Raw genomic sequence first — 15,201 nt, 5'->3', positions numbered from 1 at the left:
CAAAGGCAGATGCTTAACGACTGAGCCACCCAGGTGCCCCTCCACAGTATTAGCTTCTTGTCTTTTACTCCAGTCAGAAGAGTGTGACAGGATTTCTCCAATTATAGAAACCCTCCTGGGGCACCGGGGTGGCTCAGTCAGTTAAGTGTCTGACTTTGACTCAGGTCATGATCCCAGGGTCCTGGGATGGAGCTCAGTGGGGAGTCTGCTCACCCCTCTCCCTCTGCCTCTGCCCCACTCCCTGCTTGTGCTCTCTCTGTCTTTCTCTCAAATAAATAAATAAAATTTAAAAAAGAAAGAAAGAAAACCTGTGTCCCTCAATTCCCCTGAATCCCAGGAACACGTCCTACTCTGGAGGTTCTCCTCGCTTTTGGTCCCCGTCTCATTTCTGGCCCAAAAGGCCAAAGACAATGGAAGGGGTTCCTGGGGCAGCAGGTGGAGCGAGAAGGGTGTGGTCACGGGGATTTGGGCCACTGACACCACACCTTCCTGGCACTTCAGGATTTCATGGTCAAGACCTCTGTTTTGCTTTTGTGCCCCCCAGCTTGTACGTCATCTATCACAGAACACCCCAAAGTTATAGGAGCACAAATTCAAATATCATATCGAACTGTGTTCTATATGTTCTGACTTCTTCTCCAGGGAAAGGACGCGTGAAGAGCAGAAGAATCACCAACCAGTACTTTCCTGCAGCTTTTTGTTTTGGAAATCTCCTCTCCGATAAGCTAATGCACCATATTCATTGTTCATCTCTCAAAGGGAAGTAATATACCTCATCCAATATATTTCCCCAAATACATGTGAGAGAGGGAGAGGATATATTAATTTTATTTCCAGAGCAGAAAACGGAATTATGAGAAATGTTCCCAAAGATTTTCCATATGGGAGAATCTAGGTTCCATCTTCTTTTCCTGGTGGTACACTTTCGATTGAAGTAGAATGTTTATACCTCACACATAGATGAGTCTTGACAAATCTATTCACATGTGTGAAATACACCAAACTCAGCACAGAAAATTTCAATCCAGGCAAAGCGCACCCACCGCACCTTCGGAGCCAAGCACTGCTCGGATCTCTTTCACCACATCACTGGTGCCTGTTTATTCATTCGTATCAGTGGAGTCACACTGCAGGCACTCTTTTGTGTGTCTTGCTCTTTCACTCGACATAATGTCGGTGAGATTCATCCACAGTGTTGCCCCGTCCTTATTTAATAATTGGCTTCTGAGCGCAGGTAATAAAACTTACGTTTTTTTTCTCCTGCTAATCTGTCTTCTATAAATGTAATTCTTAATCCATCTGGAAGACACCGAGGGTACAGTTTTCCCTTCCCTTTTCCAGCTATAGCTTCAGCAGCAGATTTTGTAATAATATTAAAGGCAAGTTTTTGATCTTGGCCTCGTTCACATCAATCCCTAACCTGGGAAATGGGGATGGGCCAAAAGGCATGAATCCTGATGGGGCGAGCCACCCGGTGGGTCCTCGTTAACTCATGATACAAGGTCAGGGGAGACAACCAATGAGATGTTGCATTTTGCTTGTGCAAAGTTCTGGTGCAGTTAGATTTTTCCCTAGCTTGGGATAAAAGAGGTTACCCCCCTTCCCCTAGCCATGGCCTGGGAGACTCAGGAAGAGGACCCCATCCTTCAAGGCCAAGAGCAGAGCCAAGGCAAGGAAAGCAGCACAGAGGGCTTGTTTAGGTTCAGTGACAGTATGAAGTGTTCCGCTGTCCTGGGCGGAAGCAGGGGACCCTCTGTGTCTCCCCTTCTCTTCCCGGGGGGCCTGACTCAGATGTCTCCAGCATCCTTGAGTTCCACAATAGTGTCCGAGTCAGGAGTACTTCGTAAGGTCCCGTTCAAGGCGGGAGGCCTTTACAACACTCTGTCACCTACTCTGACAGTGACTGCCGGGTCCTTTGACTTCAAATCTACGAAGGCTTCTTTCCCCTGTTGATGATGGGTGTGAGCATCAGACATTAGACTGACAGCAGCTGGTCCCCAGCCCGAGACAGCAAGGGTCAGCAGAAGGTGTGTCCGGACAGGATTCTGAGACATTGGTAGGGTTCTTGTGAAGGCTCCTAGGACTCGTCCAGTAAAGCGGGTGCCTTGATCCCTGGAGAGAGTGGAACGTGCACCCCAAGTGGGAAACACATTTTAATAGTTTATTTGGTTACCGGGAAAGCATCAGCCTTGTGACAAGGACAGGCTCTAACCCCTCTGGAAATGAGCGTACAAGACCAAGAAAAATACGGATCACACATCCTAAGTGGCGGCGGTTCAATGAAGTCCCGTGGCAGGTGTTACACTTTCCTAGAAGTCCCTACACCTATGTCTGTTTCTAATTTGAGTCAGGGTCGACGTTCTTGGAGGCTGAAGGAAGGCAAACAGCCGAAGAAAGGGGCTTGTCAGGGAGCCAGAAAGAGCCAAGCGGCTGTCTTGGGCTTCCAACAGCCTGACTGTTTATTGAATTTACTTCTTTGTCCATTTTTTGTCCAAATTAAGGTTTTTTCCAAAAGCTGACTGTGGGTATGTCACGAGGACATCAGATGGCTAACGTCTGGCAATGAAGGGGCATTTTCCCAGAAGCAAAATTGACTTTGTCTACAAGTGACACAATCTGACAGATATAATAGAATAGCTTAGTATTATTTCACAATATTTCCCGTGTAATTTGTATATTAAATCGGCCTATTTACTGTAACAAATCTTTTGGAATATTTCCATCCAAACGAGGCTGTAAAGCACTTCCCAGACCAGGATCACAGATCTTTATGAAACTTAGACAATCTCAGACTAAAGGCCAAGAAATCTTTGTCTTTTTAACAGAGAAAAAACTGAATTGCAATGCAACAGATTAATTTCATATTTACATTTACTTTTTACTAAATTTATTTTAAACTTAGCCAGCTTGATCACACATTTAAAAAAAATTTTTTACTTACCTCTAATTGTTCCACATTCTGATATTGTTTAATGTTTCCTCTTCCAACCATACTTATTTTAGGACAAAATTACTTTTTTTTTTCTTAACAGAAAAGTGTATCTCTATTTCTCATGTCTTTTTTTTTTCTGAAAACATATCAGTTTTCTTGGCGGATGAGGATATTTCTCTTATCATTTTTAGTAGTCTTAATTACTTATATTAATTAGAATTTTTACCTTTAGAAACCTTGACTTCTAATGAAAACTAAGCAGCAAACAGTGGTGATCAATCTATCATCTCAACATTTTCGAATTTGCAAACTTAGGGAATATTTAAAATTTTCTGGAGGCGTGTGCTTTTTAAAATTTTCTTAATGTAACATGAACTTTTCCAAATATTTTTAGTTTCTCTGTAAAAAGAAGCCAAAAGTAGATACACCTATGTTTAGTAATTAATATTCTAGTATTTTGTCTTATTTGGAAATGATCTAGATTTTTAAAGAATGTAAATTAACTCATTAGTTAAGTTAGTAAAACTTAAAAGGTTTTAAGTCATCAAAAAGACTGAGGGAAACTACTATGTTTTTTAAAGAAGCCTCAAATTTTCTCACTTTGACTGAATTCCCAATCTGGTGCCTAAGACAGGTCCCAAGCGCAGTTTCCGCCTCCCCACTGGTGTATTTTTAACCCGTGAGCCAGGAAGTTTTCAGTCTAGTTCAGTGAGTCTGCCCCTTGGGCTCTCTCCATCCCCCCCAAGGAGGCGAGGTAGTGTGCTAGATAAGCAACCTTGCTTCTCCCCCAGAAAGACGCATTGCCAGAAACAATCCTTTTCCTTTGTTAATAACCCTTTGGCTACCACCTTCTTCTAGAAAAACCTTCCATTTTGTACAACTCCTGGGAGCAGCTCTCTACCTGCCTGATGGGCCCTGCCTGATTCATGGAGAATTTCATAAAGCCACTTAGATCACCAAACTTACTTGGTTGGATTTTGTTATTTACCAGGAGGAAGAATTTCTTCTGTTCTAAACATTTCTTTTTTTTTTTTTAAGATTTATTTATTTATTTATTTGAGAGAGAGAGAGAGAGAGCTTGAGCGTGAACATGGGGAGGGGCAGAGGGAGAGGAAGACAAGCAGACTCTCCACTGAGTGGGGAGCCTAACCTGGGTCTCAATCCCAGGACCCTGAGATCATGACCTGAGCCAAAATCAAGAGTCAGATGCTTAACTGACTGGGCTACCCAGGTGCCCTCCTCTGTTCTTTAAGATCCTTCAAGTTGAGCTAAGAATCTAATCTGAGGCAGATTGACAGGAGAAAATAAAATTTGGTTTCCTACATATAGGGAATGCCCATAGGCCTGGGCTTCTAAGGACGGGCAAGCAACACAGGGCTCATATGACATTCAGAGGAGGATGGGCTGGGGATCCCAAGGGAGAGGGGTCAGGGCTGGCGATACAAACAGGTGGGAGACCATTAGCAGGCAGGAGAGCGGAGATGTTTGGAAAACAAAGGTTGTCCTGTTGTGCACGTTAGTTTCTCAGGTAAGGAGGAATCTGTGAATGATCTCTTCCTGCTAAGGCAGGCAGGGGAGGGACAGGGAAAGAGTTTTTCCTGAATCTGCTGGGTTTTGATTGCTTTATCTCAAAAATAACTTCTACACCAATGTGGCCCATCTTGGGGCAGCTTGTCCTTGGCCCCTGCACTATTTAAAAAATTTACCCCCAAATCTGCTACTTAATCTACCTGTCTTAAGCAATGATGTGTAGATTGTTTACAAAAGGGTTATTAAGCACTAGACAAAGTCAGTCCTTATTCTAAGCTATTATGTTTTTATAGTTGATGATAGATTTTATAAGAAATAACAAATTTATTTGGCTAGTCATCTCACATAGAATAAAAGTCTTTATACTGGCTGTTGATAACTCTAAGGGCAAGCTTGGGTTAATTAAGCCATCAACCTTCAAGCACTTTTAGTATCAAATAATTTCTTAGATCACATGAACTTGAAAAGCACTTGGGTTCAATTCTACCTATTGGAGTTTTAGAATGCTCAGTGCTTCCTGTCACCTGGAATTCCTAGAGGGTGTAAACGGTGCAACTTTTACAAGAGCAAGAGCGACTCCCAAAGATAGCCCAAGAGAGAGCTGAAGCAGGTGGAAAGCCAAGCCACGTTCTTACGATGTAAAACCAGAGAGACCAGAGGAAATAGTAATTCCAGGACAAAAGGATCCATAACCAATGGGTCTGGACTTGGAAAGGAAGGGATAATGTGAATTCTTATCTCCCTCTCTCACCTGGGCTCAGGAGGAATTGATTTAAAAATGAGACAATCAAACAAACTCTGGGGACCCTGCCCAGGTTGGAGAAATGTTTTCCTGTGGTCCTCAGTTCAGTCCTTGGTCAAGGATGCCAGGCATCTGGGGAGGATCCCCTGTCCCCTCAGGTGGTTTCCTGTGAAAAGGTGAGTGTCTCTGCAGGTGGAAAGGCACGTGAGGTGGGAAAGTAGCAGACGGAGCCCTCAAGGAAGAGAGGATGGAGGAGCCCTAGGAGACAAGTCACTCTTACAGTCTTTTGTCTCAGGTAACTCTCCTGTTTTTAATTGTTCAGTAGCCTTTTGTAATGAACCTTTCAATGTGACTATTCTGGAATCTTGAAGCCTTTTGGAGGCTTCTGCATTTGAATTAAAGTAGGCATCCCATTCTGTGTGTTTAGATTGGGAACCCTGACTGGGGTTCTTAAACGAACAATCCTGTCTAACTAGAATGTTCCCCTTAATGGCCACTGTAACTCTAGGTTGTTTTTTAATTATTCTTTTCCGTCTTTCTAGATATGCTTACCTTCTGTGATTACAATTCTCAGACTTAAATAAGCACGTGTACAGTAGGTATTGCACTTGACTACATAGCCACCCAGCTAAGGCTTCGGGTTTCTAGGAGCCCAGCTCATATTTAGAAGGGAGGGGCCACAGGGTTGGGGACTGGGTGCCAAGTCACAGGGTACCTAGTGGCAGGAAGATTTTCTTGACGCTGGTGGGTGACCTAGTTTCCATGTAACCTGCTCCGTGACCAACTTATCCTGTTATGGGAGACTCCTTGAGGTGGCAGGCCATCTAACAGCCTTTAAATGCTGGAATCGTGCCAGCCAACTTTTGTGGCTTTCTGGCCTCCGAGACCCTGCTAGCAATAGCCTGTATGTACACGAAACCAGACAAACTAGCATGTGCCTTCACGTGGCAGCAGAGCTGCGTCCTGCCCCTGGGAAGGCCCTGTGAGCGCCAGCACCCTGTCTGGGACCCGTGGATTTCTTCCTCACAGCCCTCACAAGAAGCAGTATGACATGAGCCCTGCTCTGTGCTAATGCCTGACATGTGTTAGTGCATTCAGTCTCACAGAATCCTCTGAGGAAACTCTAATCACTGCCCACGTCCTCCATGAGGAAACTGAGGCTGAGGGCCCTGGGGAGCCTGCCAGGGGGCCCCCAGCCGAGAGCTGCAGAATGCCCATCCCGGCCCTGCCCTGACTCCCAGCCCCTGCGCGGAATCCCTTGGACACCGCCCTCCCCGAGCAGAGAAGGGCTGGAGACGAGGTGTGAGCAGGATCACTGGGGGTCTCAGGGACATGAGGACAGCCGCTCTTCCTGTGTTCTCCTTTGCAGATAGCACAGGGCCGTGGGGGCATTTGGGGACATTCTCGTTTGAAGTGCCCGATTTGCCCACATTTGTAACAGGCACCTGGGTTCCTCAGGTTGACTGGACGGCTTGTCCTTTTAGGGCCGCCACGAGAAAAACAGCTTTCTCTTGTTGTCTCCTTTCCTTTTCCTGGGCCTGCTGTGGATCTCTATTAAAGAAGATGGAATTAGCAAGTCTTCGGGAGGCCATCTAGGGAGCTGTCAGACCGATGGCCATCTTTTGCAATTTCCTCCAAATATTAGGAGCCCATTGAGTTACAAACTTAGGTTTTAATATTATTTCTCCCTCTGGAGTATCCGGGACCAGAGAGGTATGTTGTATCAGAGCCTCTCTCAGTCTCAGAAGGTAGAAGAGGGCTCGAAGGGCCCCTGAACTACACGGGCCATCTTGGAATAGTTTAAAGGCTTCGCCCTAGCCCAAACCTTCTAAAACACATGCCTTTTGTTTCCAGATTCCCAAGGAATGATCATAGTCATGGGGTGTTTTAGAAACCGCCTGTTTACCAGTTGGGCAAGTCTCTTCACCTACTCGTGTTCCTCCCCATACATGGGTTCATCCCCGAGGGGGCCAGCAGCCTGTAGGGCAGCTTGCTTTTCTGTAAAAATCGACATTCATCTTTCCAGTCTAATTCAAACATTTGAGTCAAATTTTGAAATGCTTCAATATATTGGTCAGGGTTATGGGCAAATTTTCCCAAATCCCTTTTAATCTGTTTAAAATCTTGGAGACAGAATGGCACACGTACCTTAACTGGGCCAAATTCACTAGGCACGTCAGTTAATGGACATAACGAGCGCAGCTTTTTTCATCGGGGAGACTTTGGTCCCCAGCATCCCGGAGTAAGGAGGGCAAGAAGGCTTAGAGGGTGATACAACGGGGAAGGAACCTCAGGGACTGAGTTACTAGGTATTTGCTTTTCTTGGTCATTTATGGAGGCCAGGAGAGTGGGGCCCAATTTATAGGTCTTCCATAAATCTGTCTGCTCTCCCAGAACAAAAAAAGCCTTCACGCGAGGAACTTCTGCTCATTTACCCTCTCTTTTAACAGTAAGATAGTATTATATTTAATACTTCCCCCTGGGGGCCAAATTTCACCATGCTCCAGGCAACATTGAGGCCAGGCCTGGGAACAGAAAAAATTCATGCATTTCCTTTTAAGCGTCTGTGGATCAAACCTTTCCCAGGCTTTCAGGATGCATTCCAGAGGAGTCCCTGCGGAGGATGGTGTGTTTCCCATCTCTCCATCCCAGTAGGAGTGTCACCCTGGACCTGTTACAGAGAGGGGACTGTGAATGTGTCCCTGCATAGCAGCTCTCTCTTGAAAGCCAAGGCGCCCCTTAGCTTGCCTACCCAAGGTGAGAGCACGGCCTAACGTCTTGGGGTGAGGAAGTGATCAGGCCAGCAGGAGCAGCCATCCTTACCTGCTCTGGTCACCTGATCCCCCTGGTCTCCTCTGGATTTCCCAAAAAGTCTGGCCTGATCATGATGGGTTTAACAAGGTCAACAGTTTAAACTCTGATATTCTTTTAGAAGGCTAAGAATGCCGGCGAAACAGCTAAGGTCTCTTAATGGAACGTGTGTGCTGCTTATGGATGAAGCTTCCCTGGGGTGTGACCCCCAGGGCCGGTCTCCATCCTTTTATGTGTCATGGAAACCCCAAGGTCACCAGTGGTGACCAAAGGTCAGGTTCAGAGCACTAGATTAAACAATCCTGTTGTGTGCTCCCTGGATGAACCTTAAACAAAGTAAGGAATCCTTTTTAATGGCCTCATTCTTCAGAGCTCTCTTGATTGAGCTCTCGGTGTTTGGTCACAGAAATTCACTTGCATCCCAGCCTAATGGTGCCTGATCAGTCAGGCTAATTATAAGCCAGTTTCAATTACGTGTCCTCACCTGACCCCTTGAGCACTTTTTCTGTCCGTATACCTGATGTCTCATTTGCAAGTGTGGCCCTGTTGAGGGGTGCAGGCCCTGAGACTGCCATCATCATAGTTCCATAGTCTTTGTTGTTGTCACAAGAAAGTCTCAACTCTATGACCCATTAAAGCCCCAGCCACTAATGCAACCAATCGAGCAGCTGGCCGGGGGGTTTGTAATTCCTGCCTGAATGCCCAAAGAATTCCAAGGAGAGTAAACGCCCAGGAGACACCGGGCTGCCTCCAACTTGTCCCGTAAAGAGATAGCTCTTACCCTGCTTGCCGATAATTTGGGTTTTAATTCCTGGCTGTGACTGAACCTAAATTGTACCTAACAGAAAAACATATGTCTTACCGTGCAGCCAAAAATGAGGGAAAGGTTGTTCTTCCTAAACTGAGTTCTCATGAGAGACACTTGAAGAGAGAAAGTCTTATATCTACACAGGCAACACCTTCCCCCAGACGACAAAGTCGGCGGGACCACTTTCGGAACCGTTGAACACATGATATTCCCAGGTGCTTAGAGAAGGAATTGCCGAGAATAAAAAGTGATTCAAAATCCTGAAATGAATCCCTGATTAGAAGGGCGCACTGATCACTGGGGGTTGGAAGGGCCCTACTGTAGGCAAAGTCCCTGAGGTGGGAGAAAGCCAGTTCAGAGATGGCAATGAACAGAAGGCAGAACTGGGTAGGGCTGGGCCAACATTCCCTTCTTTTGAGGAAGGGGGATTGACCAAACCTTTGTCCAGAAGCCTGTGCCCTGGGACTGAAGACCGGCGGCCAGGCTGTTCGCCTTTAACCAGCGAACAGGTGCCGGGTTTGTTGCTTATTAAAAGGAGACTTTATCCAAGGGAGAAACGTCTCCCAGGAAAGAAAATAAATTACTCACCCTTCAGTGGGAGTGTTCCTGGGTTTTGGCACCAAAATCAGCCCTGGCGGCAGTATTTACGCCACAGGAGTCAGCAGGCACTGCAAATCGGGGTGGGTGGGTTTTTGTTTTTGTTTTTGCCCCCAGTGAGCTGGGTAACCAGCACACATTGCTTTGGGGTGTGGGGGAGCCCCATGGGGCTCAGCTTGGGTGGTAGGAGCCGCCTTCTTACAACAAGGAGCGGCCCCTCCAACTCTGCCTGGCTCACCCCACCACGGAGCAGGCCCAGTGCAGCTGTCCACACCGGCCCAAGAACTGTGCTTCCCCAGGAAAAGGAGGGGTGCTTGTTAGGACGGCGGGGAGGGGGCGCAGGGAGATTTCGCCTCTGCATCTGTGTTTACTCTCACTGCAGGTCCCCTCTGCTCTGACCTTAGCATCCTAGCTGGGGAGGGGGAGTAGGATGTTAGCTTATTTTTATTTTGTTTGATTATCCTCCTAATCAGATTGTTTGTAAGCTGATGTTAAAGTACTTGCTTTTTCTAAGCCTAAGGCAGCACAGTGAAGAAAGGTGCCCAGGAATATTTGGAAAATAGGACAAAGTGTAGAGTTTTCCCCAAATTGAAAATTCAGCCCAAAGAAGCTGCGTTTGCGTGTTGCTGCTCCCGTGCTGAGTCTCCGAGCATCCCGCCAGGTGGGGAAAGCAGCGTAAGCCCTCCGCGCTCTAGCCGGGCTTTCCCAGAGCTGAAGGTCTTCCCTGTCAATCTGTGGACACCTTTGCTAATGAGAAAGTGGAGCTAAATTGCCAGTGGGAAAAAGCACTGGAAAAAAAGAAAGGAAAGTAGAAACCGAGACTCGTCAAGGCTTCAAAGACGAATGCAGTCACTAAATAATATTCCCTTAAGTACACTGTGTCTACAATATGGCAAGAATTGTTCTAAGCACAGGAGAGACCACAGTGAACAAAAGAGGTGAGACTCAGGCTATAAACAAATAGGAAAAACACCTGATAGGGTAAATCAGGGGTTGGCAGACAATGGCCTACAAAAGCCAAAGCTGGCCCACAGCTTGTTTTTATAAATAAAGCTTTATTGGAACACAATGACCCCTTTCATTTACTACTGTCTATGACTGGTTTCTGGGTATATGGCAGTCACAATAGAGACCAGCAGTATCTTTACAGACTGTTTTGCTGCCTCTAGTGGAAGTGCAGGGATTCAAACAGGGTGAAATGAGAGAAACGGGGGTGGGGGCTACTTTCCAATGACTACTCAGGGGACACCTTTTCAATGGTGACATTTATTTTTATTTTATTTTTTTAAAGATTTATTTATTTTAGAGCAAGAAAGGGCGAGTGAGCGAGGGAGTACACACATGAGCATGAGGGGAGGGGCAGAGGGAGAGGGAGAGAGAGAATCCCAAGCTGACTCCCTGCTGAGCATAGAGCCAGACATGGGGTTTGATCTTATGAAATCAAGAGTTGAAGGCTTAACTGACTGAACCACCCAGGTGCCCCTCCAATGGTGACATTTAAACCAACTTGTGAAGGACAAGAAAGAAGAGAAGATGCAGGGGGGGGGGAGCCGGGAAGACAGAATAGTGAGTGCAAAGAGCCTGGGGCGCTGGAGAGTTGGGTGTGTCCCAGGGAACAAACCAAAAGGAGGGTTGATGGGGGCTGGCACCAGGGCTTGCGCATGGTGGTCTGGGGGAGAACGGTGCCTGAGGGGATCTGATCAGAGAGGTAGGGGCTTTGTACACCCAAGTCAGGAGACTGGGTTTGGCCCAGCTGTGTTCGGCAGGTGGGAGCAAGATCTGACCCCTGTTTGGGGACTTTGCCTCTGACTGCCCAGAGAGACCAGGGCGAAGGTGGTCTTGGCGGCCAGGTGAATTCTGACAGCACTTGGACAGGCTGTGCAGGCTCAGTTACTTTGTGAGCGGTGGGCAGGAGGCAAACGGAGGCCCCCATCCCTGGGTAAATACTTAGAAGTACAAGGTTAAAGGGAGTAAACAGGGAAATAGTACATAACCTGCCTCCACTTACACAAATACACTTTCTGACCCCCTGGAAGGCGGGACTGGTTTAGAATTCTGATTCCTCAGGTTCACCGCTGCTTTCCTGTCCTCTTCCTAAGCCCGCAGCCCCGCCTGCAAGAGCCCCACAGCCATGGACTCTCCAGGCCTCACTCTGCAGCCAGCCACACCGGCCTGCCTGGGGAGCAGGGGACACACAGGAGGATGGTTCAGTGCAGGAGCTGGAATTTAGGAAACACCATGGTCCCAGCTCCTCACTGCTGGGAGGGTCTGACCAGTGGGGCTTTGTGGCCAGCCAGGGCGCAGGTGCTCTTGGAACTCCGGTAGATAGAGACCCCGGATGGACTTCTGTGCTCCCTCCTAAGAAATCGGTATTCTACCGCCTTCAGAGCAAGCCAGGAGCCACTCACTGTCCTCCTCAGACCTTCTCTGCATCAAAACCCCACTCAGGTTGCTGGCAGCCCCTTCCCCAGACACTGGTCTGGGCCCCCACCTGTCCCTGTGCCGCCACCTAGTGGTAACGAGAGAAAACACGCCGCCCATGCTTCAAAATTGGCTGTGTTCAGATTCTCCAAGGCTCTCAGTGAGCAGGAGGAGGGATCATCCTGCAGGACCAGGTTAGGTCTCCTCAGATGAAGAATACTCATGTTTTGCTTTCTTGCCTTCAACATTATGGCAGATCTGTCCATCTTGATGGAGAGAGACTTTTCCACGCTTATCTTCCCAAAGACAAGGCGAAGGGTGGATGAGTCTGCCCCAGGCTAGGCCAGCAGCCCCTGATGGAGGGGAAGGGTAGCCCAGAGGATGAGGGGAGGCCCTGCAAAGAGGGGCAGGAGGGAGGGTGGATGGATGGCAGCCCCTTTACCCCTTTAGCCTGGAGTTCCTTCTCGCCCCTGATTCCCTTTGTCCCACTGGGAAGGTGAGAGTGTGTGTGTGTGTGTGTGTGTGTGTGTGTGTGTGTGTGTGTTTTATGATCACCCAGAACTGAGGACATCATAAGAGCTGAATGGTATGTCCAGTAGAGCAGTGTTTTCTTGGACAAACAAGGTTCCTTAAGGACGGTTATTACTAGGGGAACGACAGGTGAGCTTGTAACTGGTCCTGAGATGAACACAGCCCCTCCTCATGAGGTACAAACTGTGTCTCTGATAAGGAACTGAGCTCCCCAACCCCCTGCAGCTCCCCAGGGACCCTGGGGATTTCTAACCCAGGCCAGTGATCCCTGCATTTGGTTTGGGAAACCTCGTACTATAGTGAGATGTGCCCTTTGTCTGCAGGGATCCAGAGTAGAGAGGGTCCTTGTCCTTCTGCTTGCCTTCTGGGTAGCAGGGACAGAAAGCTTACTTTCCATGGAGATGTCCCCGTGGCCACCCAGCCCTGGAGACCTGGCAATGCCTGGGAGGGGACTTCGGTAGAGAGGAAGTGGAAATACCATCAGCTTGGCTTGGACCCCAGCAAGGACAAGTGGGGATGTGGAGTCACGGAGCAGGTGGGTCCGTGGATGCAAATTGCTAAAAGGAAACACCAAGGTGCAGGCTTTTTGCCGGACCCACTGCTTTGCCTTCTTCTCTGAGCTGCTCAGCCAGGTGCGGCCCCAGGAGCCGGCCGAGGGGGGGGCGCACGGAGTTTCTTACCCTCACAGGCTCAGAGAGTGGGACCAGACGGTGCTCACAGGGCGGGATTCCATCCAAGCGGGGGAAGCAGGGAGGACCCCTGGCAAGGGATCTTATTGGAGATCAGGTAGGGTACAGCAGGAAAGGCGTGAGGGGAATTCACTGGTCTGTTTGAATGTCACCGGGTCTCAGCTGTGGGGTATGTAGGAAGCTTGCCTAGGGCCCCCCTTATCACACTGGTTGTTGGGATAGTGACTCAAACATGGCAGGAACATGGTGACATGATTTTCCAAAGCAAGGGACAGAGCTCAGTAAAGCTATATATATATATATATATATAAATTTTTCCAATTTATAAAAAAGTTAGCTTTTGTAAATACGAGTATGTATTAAACCATATTTTCCCCCAAACCTGCTGAGTTCTCTGTAATATGCGTTGTCCTAAGCTCAGATAATCAGATAATCATACAGTTTTTCTCCTGTATAAATGCTCAGCAGACAGAAAACAGGCAGCCCCAGGAGATTCCAAGTGCTGGGACATTGTGTGAACACAGGGGCACATGCCCCATGGGTGGAGAAAGCTGCTACCCATTTCCAGCATACCCACTAGGGGGCAGTGTTGCCGCGTGGAGAAGGAGGGTCAGGGTCCCACACAGAAATGGGGGAGGGCAGGGAGCCTTCAGCAGAGCTGTCTACAGGTGAGCTTGCTGGGTGGTCAGTGCAGGAAGCCACAGTGGCTGCGCGGGGAGAGAGCAGCAGCAAATCCCCCGTCCAGGGTTTAGAAGTGGACACAGTGTCCGCCAGGCCTGAGGTCACAGGAGACTAAGAGCAGGCAGTTCCCTCTGAGAGGCTCCTGTGGGGTCCCCCGAGTCCTGTCATTTGTAGCGCACCTCTTTACTGAGCACCTCCCTGCCAGGTGCTGGGGACACCGTCCCTCCCCTCAAGTTGGCTCCCAGTTGGGAGGGAAGAGTGTCCCACATCACTCTACAGTCTGGCGGGGGCACAATGGGGAACCCCACCTGGACCAGAGCCTCCTGGGGAGGAATGTTCCTGGAGAGATCCGAGCAGGAGGGGTCCCCTGGATGCGTGGAAGTCAATAGGTTAGAGCAGTGGGACCATCCTGGGTCAGGGAAGGAAACCCCACAGCTCCAAGGGGCCCCTGTTCTGGAGCCGGGAGTAAGCTGGGGGTGGATAACGAGGCTGCCTGTGGGGCTGGATGGAGCCAGGGGCCACGGCAGCGATGCGTCCCTATGCAGCCTCGCGGGGGGATCTCTGGCTGCACAGAGCACCTGCCCGCACCGTCCCGAGCGCTCTTGTTATGTTCAGTGTCAGTGTCCACACGTCTGTGTCTCCCCAGGACATGGGTCTGCCCGGATCTAGACCTTCTTGTTCCCTGCACTGTGTTTAGCCCATGGGCTGCTCCAGAATGTCTGCTGATGAGTGAGCGTGTGAGTCTGTGAATTCTCCTGCTTCTCCCTACAGGGCCGAGAGGGAGGACAGTGGGAAGGCTATCGGCCCCCCAGCCCTGTCCCAGCATTTGTGTTGGTATCTGGTGAGGCCCTGTTTCTGGGCATCCGGTACCATCATGGAGTCGTGAGGGAACCAGACCCCTCCACACAGAGGAGCTGGTGCCCATGGCTGCTCTCACAGGCTGACCCTGTTTCCCTTTTAAATTGATGGCCTCATGGGAGTTTCTCCACCCCATACCTGTGCACCAAATGCTGTGGGCATGGGCACATCCTTGGCGACGGAGAGCAGACTGGGGGTTGTCAGGGGCTGGCAGGGAGGGGTGTGACTGCTGATGGCTGTGGAACTTCCTTAGGGGATGGAAATGCTCTGGACCACAGAGCAGGGCTGGGTGCATGCATCGTACATGTAGTAAGGCCTCGGAGCTTCGGTCCACTTTGAAATGTTTAAAATGGGGAATTTAATGATATGTGCACTTCATATGAATTTTTAAAAAGATTTTATTTCTCACTTATTTGACAGAGAGGGAGCACAAGCAGGGGGAGCAGCAGAGGGAGGGGGAGAAGCAGACTCTCCACTGAGCAGGGAGCCTGAGGCAGAGCTCGATCCCAGGACCCTGGGATCATGACCCGAGCCGAAGGCAGACACTTAACCCACTGAGCCACCCAGGCGCCCCCATATGAATTATTTTTTGATTCAATGG

The sequence above is a fragment of the Ursus maritimus genome, unplaced genomic scaffold (assembly GCF_017311325.1).
Source record: "Ursus maritimus isolate PB19 unplaced genomic scaffold, ASM1731132v1 scaffold_34, whole genome shotgun sequence".
NCBI lineage: Eukaryota > Metazoa > Chordata > Mammalia > Carnivora > Ursidae > Ursus > Ursus maritimus.
Note: the sequence above shows the minus strand (reverse complement) of the source record.